Here is a 9,168-nt window from a genome sequence, read left to right on the forward strand (position 1 = left end):
TTTTTATGGAATTTGATTTTTTTTGTCTAATTGTTTAACATTAATCTAACACTCATTATTTTATGTTTTTACATTAGAAAGTGTAAATCCTCATGCCAATCAAATAGATTTCAAGACACTCTTACATATTACACATGAAAGCTTATCCCATGCAATGTTGTATCAAACAAACTACTACCTCATTTCCTATATATAAGAAATAAATAATTAAATTATCAACACCAATAAAAATAATTAAATAAGTTACTTTCAATTAATTACAGTACAAATTAAATTTTCATTCCAAAAGTACCCTTAACATTAAATATATTAAGTGGTGATTATATTTAATGAAAATATTCTTAATTTTATGAACAAAACTTTTCAGGAATAAATATTCTATTTTTTAAAATGCTAATACTACCAAAATTTCTCAAAATAAGATTTCCCTCCTAAATAACAATTATACAAATTTGCAAAACTAATGCAAATCATGATTTTCCACCAAAAATTAAAAATCCATTGGTCTGAAAAATTGAAATATGACTCTACAATTCTTTTAGTAGTTGCACTAAATAAATAATGTAGACCTCACCGAAAAAAGAAAACACACTTCACAAAAAATGCTAATGCAAATAGATTTGAACATTGCACGTGAGAAAAATGAGGAACCATTGACAGTATTGTTTGTGCTTCAAGAAGTTGAGGAAGCAATAGGGACAAGGGGGAACATGAGGAAGTTGAAGAAATATTCACCCCGGATGAAGTTGATGAAGCTTTAAAACACAAGGAAGTTGAGGAGGAGCTAGCACCGGCTTTGACAACAAGTGAAGCTCAATATATGATAAATATTGACTTTGTTTACTTGTTTATATTTTGTCCAAATTCAATTAGTATAGCCATATGTTATTTGATATTTCAAATTCCATCATTGTCACATTTTAAGTAGGGTTTGTGGAGAAGAGGGCACGCCCTCACAGGTGAGCTAGGGATTTAAAAAGTGGCGCGGTGACAATTTTATAATTAAAGGGAATAAAAATTACGATGATTTTATGAAAAACTGTTATAATTTTTATTTCATCTAATTATAAAATTATCATCACGACATATTTTAAGATGATTTATCGTAATTGTCTTAGAATGTGCGTCATACAAAACAAATTTTTTAATAGTGTAATGAGCATTTTTATGGTCTTTACTAAGGTGGATCACATTTGGGTTGGATCTTCAAGTGGTTATTGGGTTTCAATTGGATGTGAGGGTGTAGTCCTTTTTACAATTTGAGGGTGAGAAATGAATAAAGGTCAGTTTGTTTAATATTAAAAAAAAATATTTTTAAATAAGTTTTTTTAAGAAAATATAGATAGAATTTGTTTATTTTATTTAAAAAAAGTGCTTGTAAAAAAATTTAAACAAACAGACCCTAAATCATACCGAATATGTGTTTGAATATTAGTTTTGTTTTAATTAAACTCACATTCAGAAGTCAATTAAAATCTCTCATTACTTTTATGCTTGTGTATGATTGGAAAGTGTTAATTCTGAGTTCAATGCCAATCAAATATGTTTTCAAACACACTGTAGTTTAATCGTAAATATTGATTTCACTTATGTAACAGTTGAATAATGTGATATAGTTTAATAGTATTTTTTTATTAAATATTACTTAAATAAAATATTTATAAATATATTATTGGATAGTTAGGGACCGTTTGACAGGGGGAAAATTTATGTCCGAACATCATGAATCTTAGAAATCATAGAAGGAATAAAATTTGTTTGATTAGTTATTGAAAATCATTAGATAAATTTCTTTAGAATCGAAGAGTTATGCATATTTTTATCGATTATTTTAATTATATATCATAATATATAATTTAATAAAACATTTTAGTTTAATAAAAGAAAAAGTAAACTCTGAAAAGTAAAATTCTCACTTCTCTCATGAAAATGTTTTTGTAAAAAAATATTAAAAAACACTCCTAAAAAATATTATTATCTGGGAATGTTATTTATTTAAAATGCATACCAAACGTGAGAAATTAAATTTTTTAACCTATAATTCCTAAAAAATGAAAAACTTATCTCCTATCGAACATCCTTTAAAATTTTCATTTGCATGGTACATGAAAAATTATGAGGAAAATTCTCAAGTACTTTTTAAGTTATTAAAATTGTATAGACTTAATATTACACAAGTTTCTTGTACATCGTATGGGTATTTTAAATTTACTATTCATGATAATGCCTTTTCTATTTGATAAAAATATTTAGTAATTAAATACTATAATAATTTATTTTAAGGACAAACGAACAAAGATATTTAAAAGATAAAGTTTTGTCTTAAAAAAAATGAAGTACGCGCGATTTAGATTTAAACTTTAATAAATATATGACCTATTATTTATACATGTTAAGCAAAAATATTATTGCATATATTTCATTATATTTTTACATGTTAAGCAAATACTTTGGATGCAAAAATTATTTATAATCATCACTCTTTATCTTTTCTAATATAATTTGTTTACTACATTTTGTTGCTCATTTTAGTCCATATAAATTTTTAAAATTTAATAAATGATTCTTATCATCATTTACTAATGAGGTAACATACATCTAAATATGTCACAAAACATATCATTTCATAATAGTTACTATGTGACATATTTAGATGTTTTTCATATTATTATTAAGTGATAATAGAGACTATTTTTTAAAAAAAAATTATGAAGACTAAAACCAATAAAAATAATTGGTGGCCTAAAACCAAATTTAGTTATATTCGCATAGATTAAAAACATATGGTTAAAATACAACTTTGGTCTTCTTATTTTATATAATTTATCATTTTGATTCCTCGATTTTAAAATAAAAACATTTACTCCCTGATTTTTGAAATATAATAATTTTAGTTCAATATTTAATTTTACATATGTTTTATTTTAAAATGGGAGGCCAAAAATACAAGTTGGCCAAACACATATTTATGCCTAATCATTATCTATAAAAATATGGTTAATTAGTCTACCTTTATAAGAGAGTTAGGTTACAAGAAAGTAGAGTACCAAATAGCAATGTGGCCGCCTAAAACAATACTCAAACTCTAGTCTGTGTGTTTATAAGAACTAGAATATAACTTAAATAAAAGCATACCTCTCACTAATGCAATTACCACCTTATATTGATGTCATCTGACATCATTGGCTCCAAGATCAATGATCATTCGCATAATGTAATCTAAAATGTTACAATTAATTTTGCAAGCAATTTTTCTTTGGTCTGTATATATACACATTCCAATAATAAACAGCCTCCCTCTTAACACTTCCTTTTTTTTTTTTTATAATAGATAGTGTTATAGAGTAAGTATTACTTTCTCCTAAGTACAATGTCTAATTAGAAGCTGGTGAGCTTTTGAGAAGTTTCATCATGAAGTTGAATCTGATATCTGGTGAGGTTCTTGGCTGAGACCACTTTGCTCCTTCTGGAACCATGATACATTTGTAACCTTGTCCTTTGTATAACATTGTGGCCACAAGATTAGCCCCAACTTCTGGCATGAGACTCTGCCTTTGCTATCAATTTCTTAGCTATCCCCTTCCTCTGAAAATTTTCCCGGACCGCCACATTTGATATGTATGCAATTCCAGTCCTACAACACAAATAATTTGTTCTACAGTCATCAATAAGGATTCACATGGTAAAACCATAATCTGTTTTGAAGGGTAATGGATGGTTCAAAAGCTTTATAAGACAATAATCTAGGTGGGAAAAAATATTTTTTAGCATATCTAAAGGCAAATGCATTCTTACCAATGCAATCAATGTCAACAGATTAGAATTTCCAATTTAACAAAATGAAAGGTACAGTTTAACCAAGAAGAAACTGTGCATGTGTGATGAAAGATTCTGTGTAATTAGTAACATAAATGACATATATGCTGTGTTCTATAGAGGGAAATCATCCAGTGATAACTTTTAAGACAATAAAAGTGGGCAAATGTATACAAGGTCTAGATGTAACGGTTATAAATTTGAGACTTCAAAATCGGACAAGCTAATTATAGCTGCAGGTGTAACTTTCTTGAAAACATTTTCTGCATTTTTTGGTGTTGGTTTAAATATTACAATTCGAAAATCTTTTCTTATGCTTGATGCAGAAAAACATTTTGCAGATAATACATTTCCAATATTTGATGAAACAGTAAATAAATAATGTGTTTTCTATTGACCATATGCATTGGGGTCATATCATATCACAGGAAAGATACCAATCTTTCATTCGATGCATTCATTCTAAAATATGCATTCTTAATTGAGGTGGAAGGAAAGCCTACTAAAATGATATGTGCCCTGATTCCTGTGAGGAGTTCACTCAGCAATACAAAAAAAAAAGAGATGTTTGCTCTGAAACTTTGCACAAAACGTGACTTCCTATGGCTGCTGTATAGGCCATATGTCATACCTGCTTAAAAGTTAGGTAAATAACATGTAGCATAAGTTCATAAGAGTTCTCTCCCCTAAAAATTTTTGTGCCTCTTCAGGGGACAACAGCTCTCTGCCCTTCCTATAGAAGTCATTTTAGGACACCAATTTATCAGAAGATTTATATATGAAATGCGCCACGGTTTGTAGATGGATTCAAGACATGGTGAGGTACTTCTGTGAATGACAAACTAATAAAGCAAAATTTTCTGCTTAAAGTTTGAGATCTGAGCATTATACACCAAGGAAAAAGTGGACAATCAAGTTTGAGATCTGAGCATTATACACCAAGGAAAAAGAGGATGATGCAACCCATGTCACATTGAAGCTTATAATGATGAAATGCATTATCTATTACTTCATGGCCAAACTATGAAGCAATGCACCAGTAATCATTTCAAATTTGAAATTTTGTATGATGAGGTAATAATTTTATCAGCCAAGGTACAAACATAATATGAACAATTTCTTTGGAAATCAGTTTCTTAAAGAAGATGGTGAAGCATGAATCCACACTTACACAAGTCAAAAAGTGGCAATATTATAATATCTTTGGGCCTTAAGACGTATATAACTCCTTAAGCTCCAAAAGTATGTGCTGCACTCATAACCCCTTTCTTGGTAGAAAGTCTGCATTATTGTCTACTGTTAATATACCAGCCACATAGCCTTTGTTGAGGTTGAATTTCCCATCAAAACCACCCATCTTGAGACCCCCACTTCCAAATGAAAAGGACTCATCAAGTGAGCTGTCAATAACAGCCACCAAAACAGATTCTTCTGCAATCTCTTGGCCTAAAGAATCCGGCTAACATAGCCACCACCAATCTGTCTATCCTCAGCACAAAATCTAATGGGAAGGAATATTCAGGGAAGAAGCACTTGCAGTGAGTCTCTGCCACTCCCCCAGTAGTCCTCCAACCTTGCCTCACGGACAATAATTTCGGGGGACACTGTTGGGAACAAATCAATAACTTGACTAGCCCTGCAAATTCCAGAATTCAAACTCCAGAGTTTTATCTCCAGTAAAGTTGACATCTCTGAGTGTATTAAGTGGAAAGCATGCATGCCCAGAATGCTTTGTATCAGGTGAAATCAAAACCTATGAAGTGAAAATGAAACTGCATAATGTAATGTGAGTATGTGACTATACCTGTATATGATTCTCCACATTGTTTACAATGGTGAACTTAAAAAAGGGTTTGAATAAGATCAATTGAATGAAGGGTGTTTCCCAATCTTTTACAAAATGACAACCATTCCCTGGAAAAACTATTACATGGTTCCAAACTAACATAGTCCAAGTTAATCTCCATATGACACATAATGTTAATTATCTCTTCCTCATAAATTGCAAAATTCGACTACAAGTCACGAAAATTGGTCAGAAATTCAGAATCATGTATACATGATAGTCCTAGACTATACTATATAATAATTTCTCCATTTGAGGCTAAAAATAGCAGCAATTCGGCTAATAAGTAATTGATTTCAAAAGGCCTATCTTTAATCCACTTCATCATTTTCTAACAATTAAAGGCTTATACACAGATGTGCTAAGACAACAAATCCAACAACCAATACCACTGAGTTACTTGAAGGTTGAAAATTGTTCAACACCAATAAAAGAGAACTTAAAACAAAGCACAACCCAGCAATGCAATGAAGCCTGGGCTGCAGGTAATTCATCAAAGGAAGGTGAAAGCTTGGATGGGAAAGAGGTTGGTTTCTTAAAACTGGCATTGAAAGGTGAGACTTTGGCAAGAGTTGAGGATACCGAGGTATCCAAAGGAATAATTGACAGCATTTCGTGGAGGGTCTCTCTGTCTCTTGTTCAGCTCTGTCTTCATTGGAAAGATCCCAATATTCTGTTTGTGTTTAGTATAGGGGAGAGTGAGTTACATGACATGACAAAAGAGTAAAAACAGACCAAGATGAATGAGAAAATAGGATGAATGGTTGTTTGTTTGACGTGAGGAAATGTTTTATTTTTGTTATTACATAAAAGAAATTAAGAAAAAATTAGAGATATAATATTGATTGTGTGATAAGAAAGAAAAGAGAAATATGAGAGGTTTAATTTTGCGTGCTAACAAACTAATACTTAATGTTTCCTGATAAAAAAAACTTATAAGAATGTCAATATGTAGTTTCTTTTCTTCTAAAACTTTATATTGAAAATAGTATAATATTTTTTAGGGTTTAAATCTTTTCTGTTAAGTTATTCTTAAGACTCCTTTAATTTATAAATAAAATAATAATAAAAATTTTATTGAAAAAAGAAGAAGAAATAAAATCAGCAAGCACATTTGTTTTGTGACCATGTTTTTTATACAGAGTATTGTCAACTTTATCTCCACGGAAAACTTTGCTAACTAATTTTAGTGGAGTTTTTTTCTTCCAACTATATTTTTTTTTATCTATAAAACTTGAACTCAAAATCTTACTTAAGGTTGTCAAGTCTTATATCACTTAAACTAACGACTTATTAATCATCAAGTACATGAATCAATTGGGGTTAAGTTGTTCCAATTTAACAAACAGGTCTCAAACTCAAGTCCTAGTGTGGTCTAGACCAAAAAAAATTTTTGGGGGGTGGAGGAAAAGAAAGGGTAAATACCAATTTTGCTCAATGAAAGTGTCAAGCGCTCACAATTTGGTATTTGAAAGATGAGAAATTCAAATTTAGCTCCTCGATGTGCAAAACGTACAACAAATTCATCATGTCGTCAATTTTTTTCTATTAACGTTAATGATTTTGCCTATGTGACAACCCATGTGTATAGATAAAATATCACGTCATTGATTAATAATGTACTCGACTAATATGTTGACTAATATGTTAGTATATTTATCATGGACTAAATTGTCAATACTAAAAGTTTTATTTTTCTTTCTTTTATAACAAGATTTGACAAATTAATCCTGTAACATTACAACTTACTATCAATGTAGTCTTTCAAAGATACAATTTATTGACAAATTAATCCACCAACTATAAAACACTTAATTAAATAATGTTAGACACAACACACTCACATACAAATTGAAATTCCTAGTAGTAAACATGAAGCTCAACCCTAGTTGTCATTAATCTAGCCTTTTCAAAGCCCTAAACATCTTCCTTTCATTTATGTTTAGACCATAGCCTTTTTTTTTATATGTGTCTCAACATGAATTAAACTTGGATGAACTCTTAACTTATTAACCAATTTTTATGCAACCCATTTCATAATTGTTTTTGTTTTTTAAGACCTCATCACAACTATGCTCATCCGCAAAGGTTTTAATTTTAAATCATTTTATAACTTTGGTCCATGCACAATAACTCTTATAAGGGTGTTCATAATGTGATTTGGCTTGATTTTTAGATAAAAAAATAATTTTAATCAAACAAAATAAATATACAATTCAATTTAAATATCATTGTTTTTAATCTATTATCATAATATTAATTCTATTGACGAAAATTATGTAATTATTATACTATATTATTTTAAAAATAAATTTATTTTTCATTAAAATTTGTTTAACATATTAGAAATTATTACTTTTTACTTTTATTTGGCACTGTTAAAAAATAATATTAACAACTTTTTTTTAACATAATAATAAATTATACATCATTTGATATTTAACATTAATGTTAAGAATATTGTTACATTTTTTTATCAAATAAAAATATAATATACACCTTGATTATAAAGTAAAGGAATGTAATAAGTTATTTAATACTTATCATTAAATACCACAACAAAAATCATATATTAAAAACTTATTATGAAAAGAAGCACACTATAAATCACATACTTTAATCATTAACAATTTAAAACAATATCATCTACATAATGCAAATCATATATTAATAAAATTAATATAATTATAATATGCAGTTTGGTTCAATTTTTATAACTAATTGAAAATCAAACCAAACAGCAAATAGTATGCGATTTTTTAAGTTTTTTATCTTTGCAATTTTAGATTTAATTAATTTTTTGGGATTGATTTAGCGATTTACGAACGATTTGATTCGGTTTAATCTGAACACCTCAAAAATCTCATAAATATTATTTTTGTTTGCAAGTTGCTCTACCTCATGATCATTTTGAAGCTATTTAATATCACCATGAAATATGGTGTAGTCTCTTATAACATTAATAAAATTTTATTTAAACCTCCAAGTAGAGATATCTAAAATGGTTTTTTATATTGTATTGAACTTCTTGTTTGATAGTCATGATTTGAGTTTGCATAAAAGTGTATTATGTTGGAGATTATATAATTAAGTATTTTATTGTTTGTGGATTAGCTTGTCAGTTAATTATATCTTTAAAGGATAAGAATGATAATAACTGGTAATCGTAATTTGTAGAAAGTAATTTGTTACCATTTTTTTTAATAAAGGGAGAGTGCTCTAATAAAAAAAATAAAACATTTAATATTTTAACAATTTAATCTATCATAAACATAATAACGTGTTAATCCAATATAATCAATAACACCTAACATCTATCCATACACATGTACTACCAAGCAAGGGGTCACATGCCACCTAAGTTCGAATTTCATATTTTCCAGGAATCAAATTGTTAGTGATTGATATTTTTAGTGGTCAAAATGAATATTTAAAATAAAAATAAAAATAAAAGTGAAAAGGAAAGCATGAGATAGATAATAGAGGAAACAACGTGAGAGTTCCAC

General features: G+C 28.6%; 1 pseudogene; it reads right to left on the minus strand.

The window, feature by feature from the left end:
* Positions 1-3,215: 3,215 nt before the first annotated feature.
* LOC100795057 (uncharacterized) lies at positions 3,216-6,418 on the minus strand (annotated as a pseudogene).
* Between the last annotated feature and the right edge of the window lie 2,750 nt (positions 6,419-9,168).

Source organism: Glycine max, chromosome 16 (genome assembly GCF_000004515.6).
Source record: "Glycine max cultivar Williams 82 chromosome 16, Glycine_max_v4.0, whole genome shotgun sequence".
NCBI lineage: Eukaryota > Viridiplantae > Streptophyta > Magnoliopsida > Fabales > Fabaceae > Glycine > Glycine max.